This window comes from Ranitomeya variabilis, chromosome 6 (assembly GCF_051348905.1).
Source record: "Ranitomeya variabilis isolate aRanVar5 chromosome 6, aRanVar5.hap1, whole genome shotgun sequence".
In the NCBI taxonomy this organism is placed as follows: domain Eukaryota; kingdom Metazoa; phylum Chordata; class Amphibia; order Anura; family Dendrobatidae; genus Ranitomeya; species Ranitomeya variabilis.
Window position 1 is genome coordinate 71,578,824 of NC_135237.1, and position 25,344 is coordinate 71,604,167.

The following is a 25,344-nucleotide window of genomic DNA, read 5'->3' on the forward strand; positions in this document are numbered from 1 at the left end:
CTAAAAAACCCTTACAAAATATCCACTCTGAGATTTCAAGAACCCCCACACCAACTAACGGTGTGGGGGGAGAAACTCAGTCCCCTAGAGCAACCAGCAAGCGAGGAAATCACATTTTAGCGAGCTGGACTAAAAACATAATGAACACTGATAATCAAAAATGATCAAACAAAAACTTAGCTTGTCTTGGAGAGACTGGGAGCAAGGTAGACACAAGGAATCTGAAGAGCACTGAATACATTGATAGCAGGCAAGGAACTGAGTATCCAGGTGAGCTAAATAGAAAACCAACCAAGGATAACGAACCAGCTGATGCTGCAACCTGCAGAAAGACAACACTACACAGTACCGCTCGTGACCACTAGAGGGAGCCCAAAAATAGAGTTCACAACAGAGGTCCTGGGAGTAGGACCGGATCCCTGAGAAGCGCACAGTGAAACTTGAGGAAGCTACCGTCTTCCGGTGGGTCTGGACTGACTAAGATATGCCGCAAAGGCAAGTTGGTGATTCCCGTAAGGCAGTTTTCCCAGTGGACTGACAAGGAGTCAGCAGGTGGAGCAGGAGCTCCCGTAAGTTACCTCCATAAACTGTTGGTGCTTATTGTATCAGGATCCATGTGGTAACCAACGGCAACTGGTCAGAGAGAACCAGCGTGTTTAGTTGCCACAGACTAAGGATCTGAAACTTGATGTGATGTCCTGGTTCAGTGTGTAAATGGACTGCTCATGATATGGTTTATGAGGCTTAATAAACCGTATGGACTGATTTGTTTGAAAAAACCGTGCCCGTGTGCTGAATATCGCGGCCAAGCGAGTGTCCCCCAATACACTCAGTAAGAGCAATCTTACAGTACATTTTTTATTACACATATGTAATAATATATATTTTAAATGAAAAAAAAATCAATAATAATTAAATTAATTAAATTAATTAATCAATTTAAATTTGTTTCCATGGGAACTTATTTTTTACTCTTTTTTTTTATTTAAGATGTTTTATAATTGAATATATTTTTTAAACTTTTTCCTTAATGAGCGTATTAATCTTTGGGGATTTTTTTTTCCCTTTTCATTGATCTTTTTTTCCAGCATAACTGGGGCATCCACAGAAGCCACGGTTAGAGAAAAAAACATCCCACTGAAATCGCACAAGTTACTGACAGAGCTAATCTGGGTTTATGCAACCCCGACGATTCTGTACGCTCCATAATGCTTATTGGGTGCTGTATAGATGGTTAAATAGAAGACAGAAGGGATAATAAACCATTTTTTCTTCTCCCCAGGTTCTTAGCCTATGTTATTGCCAGAGGAGAACCTTTAACATTGCACCACAAAATTAAAATAGCAAAGTTAAAACCATAACTTTCCGGCATCTGTTCTTTATGGGGTAAGATTGTTCTGCTATTTGGGCATCTCCAATATGATTTTTCCAAAACAGTGTGTATGATCCTTTTACTATCTATAGAGAATCGTAAGTAGTATTTTAAAAATAAGCTGAAAGGCTTCCCCAATATTACAGGTTGTCTATAGATAAAACTGATATGAAAAGATGAGTTGCTTTGTAAATTCTTTGTATTACTGATTTTGCCCTAATTCTGCTTTATGATCTCTAGAATAGTCCAGAGCAGCATTCATAATTCTACTAGATGTCATTGAAAGTATGGATATGATGACTAACTGCTCAGCTGAGTAATTTATATTCTATACACTTTGCAGAAGGTAAATTAGCAAGTTATTTGTAGACATTGAGCTGCAAGGAATGCTGTGAAATTTTTAGCTATAAAATCTGCAGAATTGTAAATGCTACCCTGAAATATACTACAGGCTTTTAGGATTAATTTATCATGGATTTATATAACAATAGGATCCTAATAAGCAACCTTAGATCTGCCAACTTTAAACTCCTAACTTGTCACTCTGGAGGCAAGAACTAATAGGATGGCACCTAGCTGCTTCCCTTACTTTCCTCAGCTTAGTCCCCATCTACATAGGCTCTGAGTGCGATACCGTCAGCAGAAATCTATTTTACCAGTGCCTTTTCAATAGTGTGTAAAGCCAGGGAGCAATTATGTGAGCATACCATGTGACCACCACTATCCTAATTACTATAGATGTGGGGAGCACTGCACCCAATATTTACACTTTCCATTCATAAGCCATAGAAAGCCTTTAAACTTCTGGAATATGCAATGAGATAAGAACTATTTGGCAGAAAACAAAAATATGGCATATTAAAAATTTGGCCACAAAGTGTCCATGGGTCTAAGAACTAAAAGGCAGGTAGTTGTTAACTACCTGCTTCTTCTACCCGACACCGGTTGTGCTGGCGATTATGTTACTTCAAGTCAACAGAGCAGCTCTTCCTTTTCCAGGCTGTTCTGTTGGTGGGGCATGACTACCAACATAATGTTGATCAACAGCCAGCTCCCCACAGTTAGTCAGTGGGGAGCCAGCTGTAAATTAGCATGATATCTGCAATCCCTCTCCGTCAACAGAACAGAGGGAAGAGAAGCAGCTGTTCTTTCAACATGAAGTCAGCGGAAGCCCCAGAATTACCGGTAGGAGCGGTCTGTGACTGCTCTGAACTGGCAAAGATTGACGCAGGCAGAAGAGGGAGGTAGCAACTATCTGTCAGTTCTTTGGCCCATCGTAAAAAAAAAAAAACTAAAATAGTCCTGGAAAACCCATTTAAGCGTTAAATCAAATTTCTAAAGTAGTTTTGAAGGTTTTAAGATTTTCAGCATTTTGGACATAGAGCAACACAGATATTGCAAAACAGCAGCTTTCCAATACCTTCATATAGTAAATTGACCTATATAAGACCTTATAGCATTTTTACTGAACTAAAAATTGCTAAGGATATTCTAGGATGACAACAGCTGACAAATAAAGATGATGAAATCTTTTGAAATTCAAATTAGCAAGGTTTGACAATGTTTTGTCAAACAATTTCATTTTCAGTGAATCAATTGATTTTCAATTCTAATACTGCAAAATAATGCATTCCCTTCTTAAAAATAAAGAAATAAGAAATTAATTAATTAAGCAGCGGCGTCTTCAAATAAATGAATTAGTTAGCAGCTGTTGGAGGTTCAATGCAAGCCCCATGTATACCCCTCGTACGCAAAATTAAATATAAATCTAAAATAGGAACCGCCGCGCTTCCTGATGGAGTGAACAATACACAAAACATAACAATGCAAAATACTAAATGTAGTAATAAAAAGAATCTGAGATAATCTTACCTGCATTGAAATGTCAGTGGATCCTTCATGATGGACAAAATGCAAATGGAAAATCCCATTAAATATATGTTGTGTTCATGGATCGCTGGTGGAGTATGGTTATATAGTTTGTAATCCACAGTATTGTGCTTGATCATGACATCCTGGGGGAGATTCTGCAAGATAGTTCAGTGCATACATGGTATAATGAACCAAGGACACTATTCTTCATCACATAACCATACTCCACCAACAATCCATGAACCTTCTGTAAATTAAATCAGACTTTCCATTTTATAGGACCTCCATTTGCATTTTGTTCAATCTCAGGAACGGCTGACACTCCATTAAAGGTGAGATTATCTCAAATTTATTGTTATTGATACATTTAGTATGTTTTATCTTTTGTGCATTGGTCACTTTATCAGCAATCTTGGTAGGACATATTTTAGATTTGTAAACTAAGAAATGCTAGGTAGTTTAGGTTTATGACTAGAAGCCAGCACCTTCAAAAGGTTTCAGCATTGATGCGGCAAGTACAAATGTATAATTTAACTAGTAAAACACTTTATGAGGTAGACAATCAGTTAAATGTTTGGGTGTTGGGATTTTTTTTCATTTTTAACAAATTCCCCCTTCACGAAAAGGAGTGTACAAGAAGTGCAAAAACTCAGTACAGTTGCTTATAAACAAAAATGCAAGCACACTGTTTCTGACACTGATTTTTATTTTTTGGTTAGAGTAAAATCTATTGTGCTGCCCTGCTACAGCTTTCTAGTGCTTTAACAATGAAGAAAAAATGTGTAATTGTAAATCAAATGCAGCAGGATAAATGCCAGATACACAATATTGCCACTCATATCTCCTTATCACCTCTCCTGTCTCCCCCTATGAATTGAATATCTGTATTATTAACAGACTACTACACTTATCTTCTTCACTGCTCCAGTTTTATAAGACATTAATGTCTTGAGTATTTTTCCAGTGTTTTAGGTCTTTCTCTTCCTTTTTCTATTGCTGAGTTGTGAGATCTGTCGCCCTCTCATAACCTGAAAATGGTTGCTGCATTCCTTGCCTAGGCTTTTTACACAGGCTACACTAGATCTTCCTGATTAGCTTCACTGTACAATGTATTTTGGTAGTTACAAGGCAGTAGAGGGAAGCTGTGTGGTCATGCCTGTAGTCATGTAAGCTTTCTGATGCTGATGCAATCTTTTACCATATATAGAAAAAGAGAGCTGGCATTTTTTTGGTTGATTCATGTGAATCGAATCCCAAATTGTTCAAATTCTTCAAAACCTGCAATTTTTATAAGATTCATCACGAATCCAAATCACATCTATACTCTCATTTCTACTGATAAATCGATAATAGCTACCAGATTTAAAAAGAAAATGACGATTCATGTTGTTTGGTACTACATCGATTTTACAACTTTTTACAGAGTTGTTCACCTTCTTATTTCATCCCTTTTGTGCTCAGTATGCAGTTTCTTTGTGGATTTGTAACATATAGGCAATGGGCCAGGCGTGTGATGGGAAAAATATGCCCGAAATGTTATAGAAATACTAGCTGCAGTATGTGAAAAATGCTGATAAGAATATATTGAATTAAATATATGCTTATGGTGAATAGGAATGAAAAATTTCCAGTGCTTGGAGCACAGTACACAGCCATTTGATTCGGGTTATCTGCTTTCGTGCGTGACAAATCTGTAAAGCGGATAGAGCGGTGCCTTGCAAACTTTGCATCGCTATGAACCCAAAAACACAAGGTTACTGATAGCATATGGGTCTAGTAATCTGATTAGCTACGGATTCATGAGACGGCGGCTATATTTATATCTTCAGGCAACTGCTTTTGTACAATTTGATTAAAATTGCTGTTAATTGCATTGTTGACCCAGTGAATGTGCAGCGAATGAAGGTTCTCAATAATAAGCATTAGACATTTGCATGGGTGTTCTTCATTATAAATGTATTTGCTTAAAATAAATCTCAGTTTTTCTCTTCCACCACCTAACACCGGATTGCAGCTCCTAAAACCTTCTCTTTGACATTATCTGTTGGTAAAAAGAAGATTAAAGGCTTACTTTTTCATTACGCACTGCTTATATAGCGTATGGGAAAGCGCTGTGTTTACCACATCACCCAGCCACCATCTCAAGAGCAAATGATTGGAATATATAACTAACGTCATTCCATTAATGAAATATCTCTGTGTGCTCATTATTCAATATATACAAGTATATGCTCAATAACACCTCGGGAAGGGGGATATTATCAAGGAATTCAAGTGGAGGATTAAATAATCTTGGATCTGTGCCAAAACAAATCTAACCTACATCTCTGCTTCTCTTATTTTATGTCCACTACAGCCGGGATTATTTAGTCACCTTGAATAAAATTCCAATAATCCCACAGTAGTAGGACTAATAATAAATATGAAATGACCTCTAGAGTAATTCTATTAGTTCAGTCATCCACCGTGGAACACAATTTGTCTTTTATCATGCAAATAGATGTTGACTTCATTTTTGTGCAAAGTTCAACATTTTCTGCGTAGGCATAGGTTTCAAGCAACATTTTTGCTTCCTACAGCTTACACCTAAGGCCTCATTCATGCATAAGTGAAAAAACTCAAAAAAAGTGGCAATAAAAAATTACCAAAGTGTATTATTACAAATAAATAAACAACAATTTAAATAAATACAAAAAATAAATACAAAAAGTATATATGATACATGGGTTGTAACTGGAAAAAGTTATTAAATCCGTAGGTGTAAAAAAAGGGGCCGAAAAGAAGGTCATGATTTGTGATGAAGTGCAAACAGAGGGAAAATGGGGTCATGTAATCCAATTCCAGGGACTTAGTAAAAACGTGTGTCAAATGCTTATATTCCACGTGAGCATTAAATATTTGAGTAGCCACGACTAAATGCATTCAACATAGTAGTCTCTAAATCCCTCTGTTACACCCCATACCCAGTCAGAATAATGTTAATAACATAGGAAATAATTACCCATTTTAATGATCCGTCCTGCCTTGACCTCGGCCACGCGTTTCGCGTTTAAATGTCGCTCCCTCAGGGGGGGGTGCTAAGTAAAAAAAATTGTACAATTGTCATCAGTGTTTGGCCCATGTGTCCCTTTTTGCCATGAGTGTCATTAGTGTTTTTCACAAGTGGATAAATAAATTAATTACAAAGTTTACGATATTCTTTGCAGTGTTAAATATGAACTGTGCTTATATGGCACATGGATGCCATCCATGTGTTGTACATGTTTTTATAGACCTATACACTTATATTGGTACTTTTCATCCGTGATACCGGAAAAAAATGGGCATGTCTCCTTGATCTTTGCACAGATGGTGAAAAATAACAGACATGTGAATAGCACCAAAGAATATAATGGATATGTGTTCTATTCATGAAAAACACAGATAGAGCACGCATGTGCAAAACGGACGTCTGAACGAGTCCCTAAGCCTCATTCAAGTTTCTCGTTTTTCAATGTATGAGTTAAACGGATAAGCTTTTTGGATCAGACTTTGATCAGAGTGTGTTCTAATTCTCATCAGTTTTTCTCATACTTGGAAAAAAAGATGTTTTTCCACCTTTTCCATTCTGACAGTCCAGTCCCTTAGACTTGCATTGTCAATTTTTATTCAACCCTCGGATCAAAATCAGACATGTCTCTGTGATTTTCTGCGGACTGTTTGAAAAATTAAGGACTTGTGAATGGCCTAAATACTATCACAGGTACTAGTGCTCTCAGTGAAAGCACTTGTACACGAAACACGGATGTCTGAATGAGGCTTAAGGTACCATAGATGCCTACTGCATAAGGTTATACTTTAAAGGCTGGTCTGATAACAGAAAAGGTTCTTTAGTTTTGAAATCTAAAATAAATTCTCTTACAAAAAATACTTACATTTTAAAAACTGCATTGTTGTCCTACATCAGTGCTGGGTCTCAGAACTTCTGTAGCTTTCCTATTCCAATGCAGACAAAGAGCTATGACTAGAAAAAGAATCTAATATATCTGGCATAGGGAAATAAAATTATCTGTCTTATTGATTCTCCATTAAAAAATGATTTAACGAGCATCACAATTGATGAATAAAGTAATACTTACTGTACTTGTTCATAGTCAACGACCACACTTGAAACATGTAAGCACTGTTTTTAAGATATTTTTATTTCCCTCTGCTGATCACATTGGGTGTTTATTCCATTCAACTTTTCAACTAAGCCAAAGGTGTGGTCTGAGTAGGAAATTCCAGTTTTGGATGGGATGAATCAATGCACATTTTTTCCATCTATTATTCCAAAGAACGAAGACTGCTTGCTTCTATGCTTCCCAGCCACGTCTGGGTAAATACTTTTTTGAGAAACCCCCTGTTATGTTAGGGCTAGCGGAACGTATATATTTTATTAGGATAGATGCGTTCGCAGCCCGGGGTCCACCGTGCAGGAGAACCTGCTGCTAACGAATAGCGGAACTAAAAGGCGGTGTTCGCTAACTCTGTTACTTCACAGAGCAGCCGCGAACTCAAAGCACTGTGCCCTGTTAGACTCCACAGAGGCACAGGCTAACTGTCTAAACAAGAACAGTCAGTGGTCTTGCATGCACACGAAACTCCTCGCCGGAGGTGCCAGCATTCTAGGGGCTTATTTCGGCCAGGTCCCTGAACACACAAGCATACAAACTCCTCGCCGGAGGTGCCAGCATTCTAGGGGCTTATTTCAGCCGGATCCCTGAACTCACTCATACAAGACCACACTGGCGCAAAGTACATAAATGAAAGCAATAATAGCGCATGGCCATGAGGCCATGCAAGCCTTAAATAGTTGCAGCACGTACAGGACCTTCCAAGAAGGACCAATGAGAGGCTGCCACAGAGCGTGAGAACCTACAGGACCTTAGCTGCAGTGTCTGATCATGTGACCCTCGATCTCCACTGAGAGATCTTACTCTGGGCATGCTCAGAACGAGAAAAGCAGGACTTAGTCCCAGAAGCGTCCGCTCGCTGCAGCCCAGCACTGACTTCAATGGCAGAAGCAGGAAATGCAGCAGCAACTCTCTGTACAGAGTCAGACTGAGCGAGACGCTGGGACCGACGTCTCTGCTGAGCAGACTCCACTGCAGCAGGAGAAGAATGGGAGACCGCAGCAGAGATGGCCCGAGATTCCCCCTGTGCAGAGACGGGAACTCGACCCCTAACACCCCCTTAAATATCAATGATATCAAAGTATTAAGTAAGCTCCAATAGAAATTAAAAATCGGTTTGCCACAAATTGATTTTTGCTAACTTTTTAGGAATTTACTGAACTCCACAACTTACAGTGTGATTCGTATTGATCATCTAAAATGGCCATTGTCATTTCACACAATTCAGAAAATTGCATTAGCCAGAGGATGCTCACAGGGTCAGGAGGTCTTACCTTTCATTTATTACATTCATTCTTAGTATAGAGCAGTCAGTAAGGAGGGATGCTTAAAGCCTGTATAAAAGCTGAAAAAAGGAATGCAGCAGCCATTGTGCATTGAATATGACTAGTTTTTGAATTTCCACAAAAATTTAAAATAACCAATACATTTCGTTCAACTTCACAATTGTGTTCCACTTGTTGTTGATTCTTCACAAAAAATTTACATTTGGTATCTTTATGTTTGAAGCATGATATGTGGGAAAAGATTGAAAAGTTCCAGGGGGCCGAATACTTTAACAAGTCAAAGGGATTCCTAACTGGTAGGAATTCTAACTCCAACACTAACCCCAACACACCCCTAACCCTAATCCCAACTCTAGCCATAACCCTAATCAAAACCCTAACCCCAACACACCCCTAACCACAACCCTAACCCCGACATACCCCTAAACCTAATCCCAGCCCTAATCCTAACCCTAATCCCAACCCTAACCACAACCCTAACCCCAACACACCCCTAACCCTAACCATAACCCTAATCACAAGCCTAATCTTAACCCTATTTAAAACCCTAGCCCTAATTCCAACCCTAACTCTAATTCCAACCCTAACCCTAAGGCTATGTGCCCACGTTGCGGATTCGTGTGAGATTTTTCCGCACCATTTTTGAAAAATCTGCAGGTAAAATGCACTGCGCTTTACCTGCTTATTTACCGCGGATTTCCAGCGGGTTTTTTGTGCGGATTTCACCTGCGGATTTCTGTTGAGGAACAGGTGTAAAACGCTGCGGAATCCACACAAAGAATTGACATGCTGCGGAAAATACTATGCAGCGTTTCTGCACGGTATTTTCCGCACCATGGGCACAGCGGATTTGGTTTTCCATAGGTTTACATGGTACTGTAAACCTGATGGAAAACTGCTATGAATCCGCAGCGGCCAATCCACAGTGGATCCGCAGCCAAATCCGCACCGTGTGCACATAGCCTTAGGGTATGTGCCCATGCTGCGAATTCCATTGCAAAATTTTCAGCAGCGGAATTGATAAATCCGCAGTGCAAAACTGCTGCGATTTTTACTGCGGATTTATCGTGGTTTCTAGTGTGGTTTCCACTGCGGGTTTACACCTGCAGTTTTCTATTGGAGCAGGTGTAAACCCGCAGCGGAATCCGCACAAAGAATTGACATGCTGCAGAATATAAACCGCTGCGTTTCCGCACATTTTTTCCGCAGCATGTGCACTGAGGATTTCGTTTCCCATAGGTTTACATTGTACTGTAAACTGATGGGAAACTGCTGCGGAAACACTGCGGTTCCGCAGCGAAATCCGCAGCGTGTGCACATACCTTAATTCTAACCCTAACCCTAATTCTAACCCTAATTCTAACCCTAACCCTAGCCCTAACCCTAGCCCTAACCCTATCCCTAACCCTAACCCTAGTTCTAACCCTAACCCTAGTGTAAAAATAAAAGTAAATATATTTCCTTTATTTTTATTATTGTCCCTACCTATGGGGGTGATAAAGGGGGAGTTCATTTACTATTTTTTTATTTTGATCACTGTGATAGGTTTTATCACAGTGATCAAAATGTACCTAGAACGAATCTGCCGGCCGGCAGATTCGGTGGGCGCACTGCGCATGCGCCCACCATTTTGAAAGGTGGCGGCGCTCATGGAGCAGATGGACAGACACCGGGAGGCTCGGTAAGTATGAGGGGGAGATCGGAGCATGGGGGAGTGGACAGGAGGACGGGGGAGCGGGCAGGCGGACGGAGGGGAGCGGAGCACAGGACGGAGGACTGGGGAGGCGATCGGTGGTGGGGGGGGGGCAGATCAGGGTTTCCAGCCATGGCCAATGATATTGCAGCATCGGCCATGGCTGGATTGTAATATTTCACCATTTTCATAGGTGAAATATTACAAATCGCTCTGATTGGCTGTTTCACTTTCAACAGCCAATCAGAGCAATCGTAGCCATGAGGGGGTGAAGCCACCCCCCCCCTGGGCTGAATTACCACTCCCCCTGTCCCTGCAGATCGGGTGAAATTGGAGTTAACCCTTTCACTCGATCTGCAGGGAAGCGATCCCTCCATGATGCCACATAGGCATCACAGGTCAGATTGACACCGACTTTCATGATGCCTACGTGGCGTCACAGGTCGGGAAGGGGTTAATAAATAAATAAATGAATGAAAAAAACTCGAGGCTGCATAGATCACTTATACTCGAGGCTACTTAAGTCACTCGTGGTAATTTCTCTTGAGCAATGATTTCAGTAACATCATTGATCGTGAGACGTAACAGAGTAACCTATGAAGCATCGATCTCAGAACGATGCTCTATAGGTCACAGTAAAGAATCACTGGATTTCGTGGGAACCACAGTGGATTACGTTGGGACTGCTGGAATTATTTTTTAACAATATATAAATGGGTAAACCAGGAAATTAAAATAAACTTTTTTTCCTGCGTGTTTCTTTTTATTTTCCAATATGGAGTTAGTAATGGGGATATTCAATAAATGGCTCTACATTACTAACCCCTGGGCTTGATGCCAGCTGACATTACACAGCTGACATTTACTGAGATGACTTTGGGGTTTTCATTGGCTGCAAGCCATAATCATCAACATTAACAAAAATAAACACTTGAAATAGGTCACTCTGTTTGTAATGACTCTATATAATATATGAGTTTCACTTTTTGCATTGAAGAACTGAAATAAATTAACTTTTTGATGATATTCTCCTTTTGTGAGAAGCACCTAAACATACATTTTCAACCTAAAAAAAATAATTCAAACTTTTGTTCTTTTACATAATCCTTCTTTCTTTGTGATCAAACTATGGTAAATTTATTTGTTTCGCATTTTCTATGTATTTGTTGTGTCTGTCATCGGATTTGTAATAATGCTCTTGCTGTGAGTGAAATTAAGTCCTCAGTTCCATCATAAACCATGGAGTAAGTATGTAAAATTTTGATTTCTAAAAATTTCTACATCACTTCATATTTTTCTTCTGAAGGTGTTGGCTATGCACAGAATAGGCTTCATGCATCTACTGTTGGTTGTCACTTGAATTTTAAATTTTACAAACTACATACATCTGCTGCTGTCCTCCCACTTTCTCAGAATGTATGTGATACATCTGAAGGTGGAGAGAGTAAAGCCAGTGCTGATTAACTACAGTGATAACATGGCTTAATATCATGCAATCCCTGGGAGAACTAGTGCTGACACCGATCGAATGGTGCCGGGAACGGAGGTGAGTATAGCTGTTGCAATTTTGCAAGGGGAAAGCATAAGGATTGAGAAGGGGATATCCGAGTAGTGGACAACCCCTTTAAAATAATTTGCATTGGTTGAGGCTGGATTCACACATTTGTTTTTTGCGACACGAGTATAGATAGTGATGCACAGATTGACCATGAATCTCTTGAACTCGAGTGCCTCATTTATGCCCCGAAGTCTGTTGAGTTCAGGTCATTAGACTCATGACAGGTGAATTTGTGACAGTCCTTACTATGGCCACGAAACAAGAATGTATGAATCTGACTCAAGCATTATCTCCAGTGGTCTTTTGTATTACCATTGAAGTTGTGCTTCTAATCTAAGTTCCATGACCCTGGTCTTATACTTACCTGTTGCTATCTTCCCTTTCTATTACCTCTGCTCCCATAGGTCTACAACAGTTTGTGATCTGCTGGATCCTTCCATTGTTTTATGGAGAAAGACGGAGGTCACAACTTAAAACAAGTCTATGAGAACCATGTTCTGGCTTTCATAGACTCACATGCTTGTGGCATAACTTCTGAAATCCAGCCAGTCAGAAGTCGCTGTCACAACATTTTTCAGCTCCGAAAGAAAGTGAAGATGCTGGAGGGTGCGTATAAGACCGCAAGCAGGAACTTTACATTAGAAGCACCACTTCAGCGTTAAAAAAAAACTGCTAAAGTGGTGCTTTAATTAAATAACTTTTAGGGAAGAATGGGGCCATGAGGTTGATTTACAAATGGATGTTTTCAGAGATGTTTTAGAATTCACCTAATTCACAGTTTTGATTTTCGTATTGCAAAAAAAAGGGAAAATGTACAAGATATAAAAGACTTGTATTTTCCAAATTGAAAACATGGGCTATGATGACATTTATTTATTTTATTTTATTTTTTTTTCGCAAGAGCTCAGTATTGTAGACATGACTACTTGCTACCTTATGGCTACATTTAATTCTTACAGCACACTGTAGCTCAGATTAGTGTAGTCTCCGAGCTGCTTGAGGTTTCCTGCAGCTGAAAATGTATTTGTAGTAATGCAATTGCCAAAGGTGAAGAAACTTCAAAAGGTCCCGATCTTCACTTTCCACTCTGTTTGACTGGAGATTAATTGCGTGGCACCTGCTAAAAGAGTCTGTCATTCTGTATTTATCAGCACAAGGAAAAAAGCGCATTTTAATTTGGCAAGAGCAATAAAATGGATTTTACAAAGTCGGGCTTTTTCTAGTTGGGCTGTAGCCTAATGGGCCAATTCAAATGTTGTGCTGTCTGTATAAAGCAAGTTCATTTTAAATTAGCAGGTTGATAGTGAGTGCATTGAAGGGTGCTGTACAAGAAACAAGACCTCGAAATGTATTATTTATATGAGTAGACAAAGATACTTGTAATTTATGATCCAGCTCAGCGTGATTGGTGAACTAGATCTGTGTTCTACAAAAATCCTCCTCGAAGTTTGACAGGTGTCACTGCGAATACAATGAACCTCTATTAGTACATAGCAGATCGCACCAATCCCAAATACACTGTGTGTATAATTCTATGGGCCTGTAGTGTCCTTCTATGATGCTAATTTACACAGGCACACTGAAGTTATTTCTTGCTGATTCTGTAAGTTTAGGCATTGCTTATAGAGGAAAGTATGGTACCTCTACAAATCCTTTTAGTGATGCATTGCGTATGTAATTGTCATGGCAGCTGAAATATACACCAAACTGTCACAATGTGATTGGTCATAACCAAGGTTACCCAAGGTCCTACAATGCCCTGTACATGGGTTAAGCAACATAGCCAATCAAAAGAACTATACTACCTTTTAGGAAGTGCACATTGAACAGCAAGGTGGATTGCTGCTGAGGGAAAAAAGAAAAAAAAAGAATCTCTTTATATCTTCAGCTTAGTGAGTGTGAACGGAGCGTAAGTGTGAACCGTGGTAAGTGTGACTTGTGATTCAGTGAAGAGGTATTTGGAAAACCTTTAACAAATACCTGTGTGAATTGGTGTGAGTTACTGAATTGGGAATAGATATATTCACAAGGGGTTAATTTAGGGTGGGGGCTCATAATTAAGTGTTTATAAGGGGCAGCTGGTTGGGGCTCAAGTCCTTTTTGGTAGCGCATTAAACAGCAAGGTGGATTGCTGCTGAGGGGGAAAAAAAAAGAATCTCTTTATATCTTCAGCTTAGTGAGTGTGACCTGAGCATAAGTGTGAACGGAGGTAAGTGTGACTTGTGATTCAGTGACTTTGGATTCAGGGAGTTTCCAAGGGAGGAATTGTTGTCTGTATTTTATTGATACTTTGCATTTATTTTTTATTTAACGTTTCTGTCTGGTGCAATCCCCATTAGGAAACGTGCTCCACTATTGTTAATGCCATCCAGTGCACATCTTGCCACATGTATGCAATCCTCTATCAGCCGGTCGAGGGTGCATACTGCTGTGCGAGATGTGAGCACATTGAGCATTTGGAAGCCCAGATTCTGAATCTAAATGTGCAGCTGGCAACACGGAGATCCATTGACAATATGGAAAGGAGTCTTCTGCTCACTGAGCAGACGCTCAATGGGATAGATGGGGGGATGGTAGGATGGAGGTGCAGGACAGTGAAGCAGCAAGCTGGGTGACAGTTAGAAGGCCGGGTAGAGGGAAGAGTGCCAGGGAGGCTAGTCCTGATCTGGCACACCCCAATAAGTTTGCTAAGTTGGCAGATGAGGGGGGTGCCAGTACAGGGGTAGCACTGCTGCAGCCAGGCATGTCCTCTGAAAGCCGGAGGAGTGACTGCTACAGTAAGGAGGGAAATAGGAGAGCAGGGCAGGCCAGACAAGTGCTGGTAGTGGGGGACTCAATTTTTAGGGGAACAGATAGGGCAATCTGTCACAAAGACAGGGATCGTCGAACGGTGTGCTGCCTACCTGGTGCTCGAGTCCAACACATCGCTGATCGGGTGGACAGATTACTGGGAGGGGCTGGTGAGGACCCAGCGGTCATGGTGCACATTGGCACAAATGAGAAAGTTAGAGGTAGGTGGAAGCTCCTTAAAAACGATTTCAGGGAATTAGGCTGCAAGCTGAAAGCAAGGACCTCCAGCGTGGTATTTTCTGAAATACTGCCTGTACCACGTGCCACGCCACAGAGGCAATGGGAGATTAGGGAGGTTAATAAGTGGCTCAAGATTTGGTGCTGGAAGGAGGGGTTTGGGTTCCTGGAGAACTGGGCCGACTTCTCAGTTGGCTACAGATTCTACGCTAGGGGCGGGCTGCATCTCAATGGGGAAGGTGTCATGTTCCCAATGGCAGGGAATTAAACACATAACACGGGCAAAAACAGGACGAGCTCTAGGGTGATGGAACCTGAGCTGACCGCGATCCTGAACCTCAACACTCAACTAACAGCAGCCGGGGAACGTTCCTGGGGGGACTCTAGACGTCTCGCACCAGCCGGAGATCTAGCTACCCCTATCAGAAGAATCACAGACCTATCTTGCCTCCAGATAAATATTCCCACAGAAATAGCAGCCCCCCACATATAATGACGGTGAAATGAGAGGAAGGCACAAACGTAGTTATGAAAACAGATTCAGCAAAATGAGGCCCGCTTAAGCTAGATAGCAGAGGATACAAAAGGTGAACTGCGCGGTCAGCTTAAAACCCTTCAAAATACCATCCTGAAATTACTTGAACTCATGTGCCAACTCATGGTACATGAGTGGTAATTTCAGCCCACTAGAGCAACCAGCAGCAGAGAATTACATATCTGCAAGCTGGACTAAAAACATGAAAGCAAACATGAAACAGGGAAATCCAGACTTAGCTTGTCTTGAAGGCCTAGGAGCAGGTAGCAAAGGTAACAGAGACACACTGATACATTGATAGCCGGCAAGGGAATGACAGGAAATCCAGGTTAAATAGGAAACACCCAGCCTCTGATGGACAGGTGGAAACCAGAGACCGCAACCCACCAAAGTCACCCAGTACCAGCTGTAACCACCAGAGGGAGCCCAAAAACAGAATCCACAACAGTACCCCCCCCTTGAGGAGGGGTCACCGAACCCTCACGAGAACCCCCAGGGCGATCAGGATGAGCTCTATGGAAGGCGCGGACCAAATCAGTCGCATGAACATCAGAGGCGACCACCCAGGAATTATCCTCCTGACCATAACCCTTCCACTTAACCAAATACTGGAGTTTACGTCTGGAAACACGAGAATCCAAGATCTTCTCAACAACATACTCCAATTCTCCCTCCACCAGCACCGGAGCAGGAGGCTCAACCGAAGGAACAACGGGCACCTCATACCTCCGCAATAACGACCGATGGAACACATTATGAATAGCAAACGATGCTGGGAGATCCAAACGAAAAGATACAGGGTTAAGAATCTCCAAGATCTTATAAGGACCGATGAACCGAGGCTTGAACTTAGGAGAAGAGACCTTCATAGGGACAAAACGAGAAGACAACCACACCAAGTCCCCAACAAGAAGTCGGGGACCCACGCGGCGACGGCGATTAGCAAACTGCTGAGTCTTCTCCTGAGACAACTTCAAATTGTCCACCACCTGATTCCAGATCTGATGTAGCCTGTCCACCACCACGTCCACTCCAGGACAATCCGAAGGCTCCACCTGACCAGAGGAAAAACGAGGATGGAACCCCGAATTACAAAAGAAAGGAGAAACCAAAGTAGCAGAACTAGCCTGATTATTAAGGGCAAATTCGGCCAGTGGCAAAAAGGCAACCCAGTCATCTTGATCAGCAGAAACAAAACACCTTAAATAAGTTTCCAAGGTCTGATTAGTTCGCTCCGTCTGGCCATTCGTCTGAGGATGGAATGCAGACGAGAAAGACAAATCAATGCACATCTTAGCACAAAACGTCCGCCAAAATCTAGACACAAACTGGGATCCCCTGTCAGAAACGATATTCTCCGGAATCCCATGCAAACGAACCACGTTCTGAAAAAATAAAGGGACCAACTCAGAGGAGGAAGGCAACTTAGGCAAGGGTACCAAATGAACCATCTTAGAAAAGCGGTCACACACAACCCAGATAACGGACATTTTCTGTGAGACAGGGAGATCTGAAATAAAATCCATGGAAATGTGCGTCCAAGGCCTCTTCGGGATAGGCAAGGATAACAACAACCCACTGGCCCGAGAACAGCAAGGCTTAGCCCGAGCACACACTTCACAAGACTGCACAAAGGTGCGCACATCCCTTGACAAGGAAGGCCACCAAAAAGACCTGGCCACCAAGTCTCTAGTACCAAATATTCCAGGATGACCAGCCAACACAGAAGAATGGACCTCGGAGATGACTCTACTGGTCCAATCATCCGGAACAAACAGTCTTTCTGGTGGACAACGATCAGGTTTATCCGCCTGAAACTCCTGCAATGCACGTCGCAAGTCTGGGGAGACGGCGGACAATATTACCCCATCCCTAAGGATACCAGTAGGCCCAGAGTCTCCAGGAGAGTCAGGCACAAAACTCCTGGAAAGAGCATCTGCCTTCACATTCTTTGAACCTGGCAGGTATGAAACCACAAAATTGAAACGAGAAAAAAACAACGACCAACGAGCCTGTCTAGGATTCAGATGCCAGGCAGACTCAATGTAAATCAGATTTTTGTGATCAGTCAAGACCACCACACGATGTCTAGCACCCTCAAGCCAATGACGCCACTCCTCAAATGCCCACTTCATGGCCAAAAGCTCCCGATTACCCACATCATAATTGCGCTCGGCGGGCGAGAATTTTCTAGAAAAGAACGCACATGGCTTAATCACCGAGCCATCGGAACTTCTCTGTGACAAAACCGCCCCCGCTCCAATCTCGGAAGCATCAACCTCAACCTGAAAAGGAAGTGAAACATCTGGTTGACATAACACAGGAGCAGAAGAAAACCGGCGCTTAAGTTCCTGAAAGGCCTCCACAGCCGTAGGAGACCAATTAGCAACATCAGCACCCTTTTTAGTCAAATCAGTCAAAGGTTTAACAACACTGGAAAAATTAGTAATGAACCGATGATAAAAATTAGCAAAACCCAAGAACTTCTGAAGACTCTTAACAGATGTAGGTTGTGTCCAGTCACAAATCGCCTGAACCTTGACGGGATCCATCTCAATAGTAGAAGGAGAAAAAATGTACCCCAAAAAAGAAATCTTCTGGACTCCGAAGAGACATTTTGAGCCCTTCACAAACAGAGAATTGGCCCGCAGGACTTGAAACACCTTCCTGACCTGTAGAACATGAGACTCCCAGTCATCAGAAAACACCAAAATATCATCCAAATACACAATCATAAACTTATCCAGATATTCACGGAAAATATTGTGCATAAAGGACTGAAAGACTGAAGGAGCATTAGAAAGTCCAAAAGGCATTACCAAATACTCAAAATGGCCCTCAGGCGTATTAAATGCGGTTTTCCACTCATCACCCTGCTTTATCCGCACAAGATTATACGCACCGCGAAGATCTATCTTAGTGAACCACCTAGCCCCCTTAATGCGAGCAAACAAATCAGTCAATAATGGCAATGGATACTGATATTTGACTGTAATCTTATTCAGAAGGCGATAATCTATACAAGGCCTCAGGGAACCATCTTTTTTTGCCACGAAAAAAAAACCTGCTCCCAGAGGGGACGAAGATGGACGAATATGTCCCTTTTCCAAGGACTCCTTAATATAATTCCGCATAGCAGTATGCTCTGGCACTGACAGATTAAATAAACGACCCTTAGGGAACTTACTGCCAGGAATTAATTCTATAGCACAGTCACAATCCCTATGAGGAGGGAGCGAATTGAGCTTAGGCTCCTCAAAAACATACCGATAGTCAGACAAAAACGCAGGGACCTCAGAAGGAGTAGATGAAGCGATTGAAATCAGAGGTGCATCATCATGAACCCCCTGACATCCCCAGCTTAACACAGACATTGTTTTCCACTCCAGGACTGGATTATGAGTTTGTAACCATGGCAGACGAAGCACTAGTACATCATGTAAATTATACAGTACAAGGAAGTGAATCACCTCCTGATGAACGGGAGTCATGCGCATGGTCACTTGTGTCCAGTACTGCGGTTTATTCATAGCCAATGGTGTAGAGTCAATTCCCTTCAAAGGAATAGGAACTTCTAGAGGCTCCAGACTAAAACCGCAGCGTTTGGCAAATGACCAATCCATAAGACTCAGGGCAGCGCCCGAATCCACATAGGCATCGACGGAAATGGATGACAGTGAACAAATCAGAGTTACAGACAAAATGAACTTAGACTGCAGAGTACTAATGGCAAAAGATTTATCAACCTTTTTTGTGCGTTTAGAGCATGCTGATATAACATGAGCTGAATCACCACAATAAAAACACAATCCATTTTTCCGCCTATAATTTTGCCGTTCACTTCTGGACTGAATTCTATCACATTGCATAGTCTCAGGTGCCTGTTCAGAAGACACCGCCAACTGGTGCACAGGTTTGCGCTCCCGTAAACGCCGATCAATCTGAATGGCCATAGCCATAGACTCATTCAGACCTGTAGGCGCAGGGAACCCCACCATAACATCCTTAATGGCCTCAGAAAGACCATCTCTGAAGTTTGCAGCCAGGGCGCACTCATTCCACTGAGTAAGCACCGACCATTTCCGAAATTTTTGACAATATACTTCCGCTTCATCATGCCCCTGAGAGAGGGCTAATAAAGCCTTTTCAGCCTGAATCTCCAGGTTAGGTTCCTCATAGAGCAATCCCAGTGCCAGAAAAACGCATCCACACTGAGCAATGCAGGATCCCCTGGTGCCAATGCAAATGCCCAATTCTGAGGGTCGCCCCGCAGGAAAGATATTACAATCTTGACCTGCTGAACAGGGTCTCCAGAGGAGCGAGATTTCAAAGAAAGAAACAATTTGCAATTGTTCCTGAAATTCAGGAAGGTAGATCTATCTCCAGAAAAAAACTCTGGAATAGGAATTCTAGGTTCAGACATAGGAGTGTGAACAACAAAATCCTGTATGTTTTGAACTTTTGCAGCAAGATTATTCAGGCTGGAAGCCAAACTCTGGACATCCATGTTAAACAGCTAAGGTCAGAGCCATTCAAGGGTTAAGAGGAGGTAAGAAGCAGCTAGACAGCAATTAAGGGCTAGGCAGCAAAACTCTGAGGGAAAAAAAAAAAAAATTTCCCTTCAACACTTCTTTTTCTCCTGCTTCAGCCCAAACAATTAACACTTTGTGGGCCGGCTATACTGTCATGTTCCCAATGGCAGGGAAATAAACACATAACACGGGCAAAAACAGGACGAGCTCTAGGGTGATGGAACCTGAGCTGACCGCGATCCTGAACCTCAACACTCAACTAACAGCAGCCGGGGAACGTTCCTGGGGGGACTCTAGACGTCTCGCACCAGCCGGAGATCTAGCTACCCCTATCAGAAGAATCACAGACCTATCTTGCCTCCAGAGAAATATTCCCACAGAAATAGCAGCCCCCCACATATAATGACGGTGAAATGAGAGGAAGGCACAAACGTAGTTATGAAAACAGATTCAGCAAAATGAGGCCCGCTTAAGCTAGATAGCAGAGGATACAAAAGGTGAACTGCGCGGTCAGCTTAAAACCCTTCAAAATACCATCCTGAAATTACTTGAACTCATGTGCCAACTCATGGTACATGAGTGGTAATTTCAGCCCACTAGAGCAACCAGCAGCAGAGAATTACATATCTGCAAGCTGGACTAAAAACATGAAAGCAAACATGAAACAGGGAAATCCAGACTTAGCTTGTCTTGAAGGCCTAGGAGCAGGTAGCAAAGGTAACAGAGACACACTGATACATTGATAGCCGGCAAGGGAATGACAGGAAAGCCAGGTTAAATAGGAAACACCCAGCCTGTGATGGACAGGTGGAAACCAGAGACCGCAACCCACCAAACTCACCCAGTACCAGTTGTAACCACCAGAGGGAGCCCAAAAACAGAATCCACAACAGGAAGGTGCAGCTGTGCTGGAGGAGAAAATGGCTAGAAGGTTGCAGGAGTGTTTAAACTAGGGAATGTGGGGAGGGTATTCATTTTATAGCAGGGGAAGATGGAGATGCAGGTAGAGACCTGGGCAGGGCACAAATAAGGAAGGTGGGGGTGGCAGTGGCATGGGGGGTGGGTTTAGATCAATTAATAATGGTACACCATAGAACAAACGTGGCAGCACTCACCGGTCCTGTAGTCAGAAGTTCCTTTATTCAAATATCAATAAACATCTTTATGGCTCGGGGGAACAGGGCAGTGAGAGGAGTGTGCAGAAGGAGACGACGGCCGTTTCCCACTTGAAACAGCGCTTCTACGGGTCCAATTAATCAATTAATAATTTAAGAAAGAATAGAGGAACAGAGAGATACATAAAGTGCATGTATACTAATGCCAGAAGCCTCGCCAACAAAATGGACGAATTAGAACTAATGGTGTTGGAGCATAATTATGACATGGTGGGGATATCTGAAACGTGGCTGGATGAGAGCCATGACTGGGCTGTTAACTTGCAGGGCTATAGTCTGTTCAGAAATGACCGAATGGATAAGCGAGGGGGAGGGGTGTGTCTCTATGTAAAATCATCCTTAAAACCCATCCTGCGTGATAATATAGGTGAATCTAATGAAAATGTAGAGTCCCTGGGGGTGGAGATAAGGGGAGGGGGAAAAATAATAAATTACTGCTAGGTGTTAGTTATAAGTCTCCAAAAATAATTGAAGCAACAGAGAATATCCTCATAAAACAAATAGATGAAGCTGCGACTCAAGGAGAAGTCATTATTATGGGGGACTTCAACTACCCTGAAATAGATTGGGGAACAGAAATCTGCAGTTCCAGCAAAGGTAATCGGTTTTTGACAACTATGAGAGACAATTCCCTTTCACAACTGGTTGAGGACCCAACAAGAAGGGGGGCACTGTTAGACCTATTATTAACCAACAGGTTTTGCATGCCCCTGCCTCCCTCACTGGTGATGGACACTGCTAGTCTATCTTCTATGTAGACAGTGCCTGATCTCAGCATGCCAGCTCTTTCAGTATGCAGTGAGGAAGACAAGGCATGCAAAACCAATGCACTTAGCCTCTTGGCCACTGCAAGGGTGCACCCTAAATACCATATTTGATTAAACATCTGTCTCTGCAAAGAGTCAGCAATTAGAACACTAAGGGTAGGTGCAGACGACCGCAGTTTTGGTCCAAGCTCGATTTGACAAATCATTAGATCGCACTCCGACCAATGTTAGTCTATGGGGCAGTGTACATGTCCGATTTTTTTTCTCAGACAGAATCTGTCCAAGCTAAACAGTCACAGGATGCTCGATTTGCATCCAATATTCGGATCGTATTCGGCTATGCAAGTCAATGAGTCCGTGGGAAATTCAGACTGCACTCACATGATGGAATGACAGAAGGGAGAAGATGATTATTTTTCCATCTTACCTCATGTGAGAACATCGGATCACATCGTCTTCACAATTTGGTCAAACTCTAACCATAGTTTGATCAGAATGTGATTAGCACAATTGACCTGTATCTCTTAGATGAGAGAAAGTATGGTGCTTTAACCTCAAGGTGAGTCTTTTATAAGGGTGATATCCTCTATACGACCATGGAATTAGCTTATACTTTTGGTTTGGGCTGACAGGCTCCCTTTAACAAAAATGTTCATGGAGATTATACCTTCAACAGTTGTACATTGACAGAATAAGCCAATAATATGTCATCAATCTCTTTCAGAATGGATAATTTTTCAGCACCTGAATGGGAGCACTACATGGGAAGGATACAAAGATGGGGGTAATAAAATGTTGCTGTTCACTAACCTTATTTCATCATGATCACATATGATCTGTGAGGGAATAGTTCCTGTCTCTGCAATATTGTGTGCTCACATTTCTGCTGACGGCCATGTCATAGCCTGAAATGTAGTCAGAGGTGCTCTAAGTGAATTTTCAATACTTTTACAACTGCAAGTCAGCAGGTTAGTTCTAGCCTCTCTGCCCTGCAGTCACTTCCTATGTTGTGATGCATTTTCTTCTGAAATACAATAATGTTTAAGAGGAAAAGAAAATATAGCAAAAATAAAACAATTGCATTTCCCAACATATCAACCTGGTAAAAAAACATGTTCCTAAATGCTCCAAGAGTAGCAGGGTTTACATTGTGAAAGCTTTTAGTTGACTGTGTGTCAGACTGTAATCAAAGAGCACCTGAATTACACCAGTGACTAACCTTTCCCAAAAAGTACTCAATATAGCAGATATAATTACTAAGAGCTATATTAAAAATGAGAAAAATAGTGGCTTATGTGCAAAAAAGTTAGTTTAATTGTGGGAGATGTTGGGTTCTAATACAAGGAATAAAGGTATGGAACTACTTATTGCCTGCAGTCATAGAAAAAGCTTTCAAATAAATTATTTCACCAGTTGTGACACCATCAGTGTTATGTATGCTTTGCAATGTCCCTGTAGATTTATATTGGACACACAGGTCATTACTTGAAAACTTTAATAAAAGAATACTGAAGATATATACGAAATGGAAAAATGGAGAACAGAGAATGGAGTGCAGAGAATACAGATTTGCAATCCGTTTGGTCAGATGAATGGGGATTTTAGAGGCATTGCATTTGTTCTTAAGTGAATATATGAGTTAGGCTTTCTTGAATGATAATCCACATAGGCCATAGTACTGGGGCAGCTACCCATTACACACACAGACGTTTTTATGACATTTGATTCTAAATCCATAAACATTTATATGGAGTTGGTAGGTCCTTTGCAAGTAAAACAGTTTCTGCTTTTCTGGGAAGTCTTTTTACAAAATTTTGAAATGTGTCTTTGGGCATTTTGGACTGTTCAGAAGAACATTTGAGAAGTCAGACACTGATGTTGGCCAAAAAATCCAGACTCACAATCTTCATTCTAGCTCACATGACAAACCACCCAAGGATGCCTTAATGGTATTTGATTTGCGCTTTGGAGCATTTATGCTGAACATAAAAGGGCCTTCTCCAGTTTCCAAAAGAATGGAAGATACAAATATCCAAAATATCTTGCTATTCTAAAGCATTAATGCTCACTGGAACTAACTTCTGAAAAACTACCCCATATCAATATTCCTCCTGTACCAAATGTTAAAGTTAGAACGTTAATGTAGTCAGACAATCTCCTAGTATTTCACAAGTCAAGACTCGTTGATCAAACTACCATATAGAGGAGCATGATATATCACTCCACAGACCACTTTTCCACAGCTCCTGAGTCCAGTGGTGGTATACTGTATACCACTTCATCTAAATGTATATTTTATTGTGACACACCCCATTATTGGATTATTTTCTGTTTTATTTAGCTTAGTGTAGACTGAGGCAGGATCATCAGAGCAGAAGTTTTAAGGACAGACATATTTTTTGGCCCAAAGGAAAGTTTTCAATGGCTACAAACAGGTTTGAGGGAATCTCTCAATGGGAATACTACACTCACCAGTCTTGTCTACAGGTCTAGCAGCCCTGGGGGGATTGACAGATCTAGCAAATGTTTCCTTGACTGTGATAGCACAGCATTGAAATATCACAGCAAAAAAAGTGCAAATCAACCCATAAATTGACAAGTCAATTGTTTGTGCAAAGTTAAGACATGTTAATCCTCATAAATAACTTTGCTTTCTGTGATAAATTATCACGATGGTGCATTGTGAATCACAATAACTTTTGCTACAACTATCCAGAGATTTCTCCATCACTGATTCGCCAACTCTATGAGAATGGGTTTGCTCACAATTGCGTATAAATAATTAATAATAATCAATTAATATAAATAATTAAGTTAATTAATAATCGGCCCCATTTTCATCCAGGAGAGTGGGACGATTTTTTTCTCACTTGTCATCCGTTGTTTTACTTAGTGGCTATTAATCATTTACAGGACCATTTACAGTTTCCTGTGTTACAGAATTATAATGTATCCGTAAAAATCAGATGCCATATTGATAGTTTGGTTTGCATGTGATTTTTTCTGTCACTGTCGGAGTGAAGTCACAGCATGATGCAATTTTTTTCTCATGCCGAATACAGCTGAAAAAAAACACACACATCTGCACTGCCTCATAGGGTAACATTGGTCTGAGTCAAATCCAATGTTTTATCAGATTGCACTGATCCGATTTATACGCAAGTGTGAGTGAACCATTAAAGTCATTTTCCATCAGGCTTCAGACTTTTTTGACACTTTTCAGACGATGGATAACAACTTCTATAATGGTAATGTTCCCCACCTTGATATTGTTCCTTTCTCTTAGTGAGTTCAATCGATGCACCAACAATAAGACTAATAAATCCTTGGCCAGATTTGCGTTATTTATGTATTATGAAAAGACTTTCATACA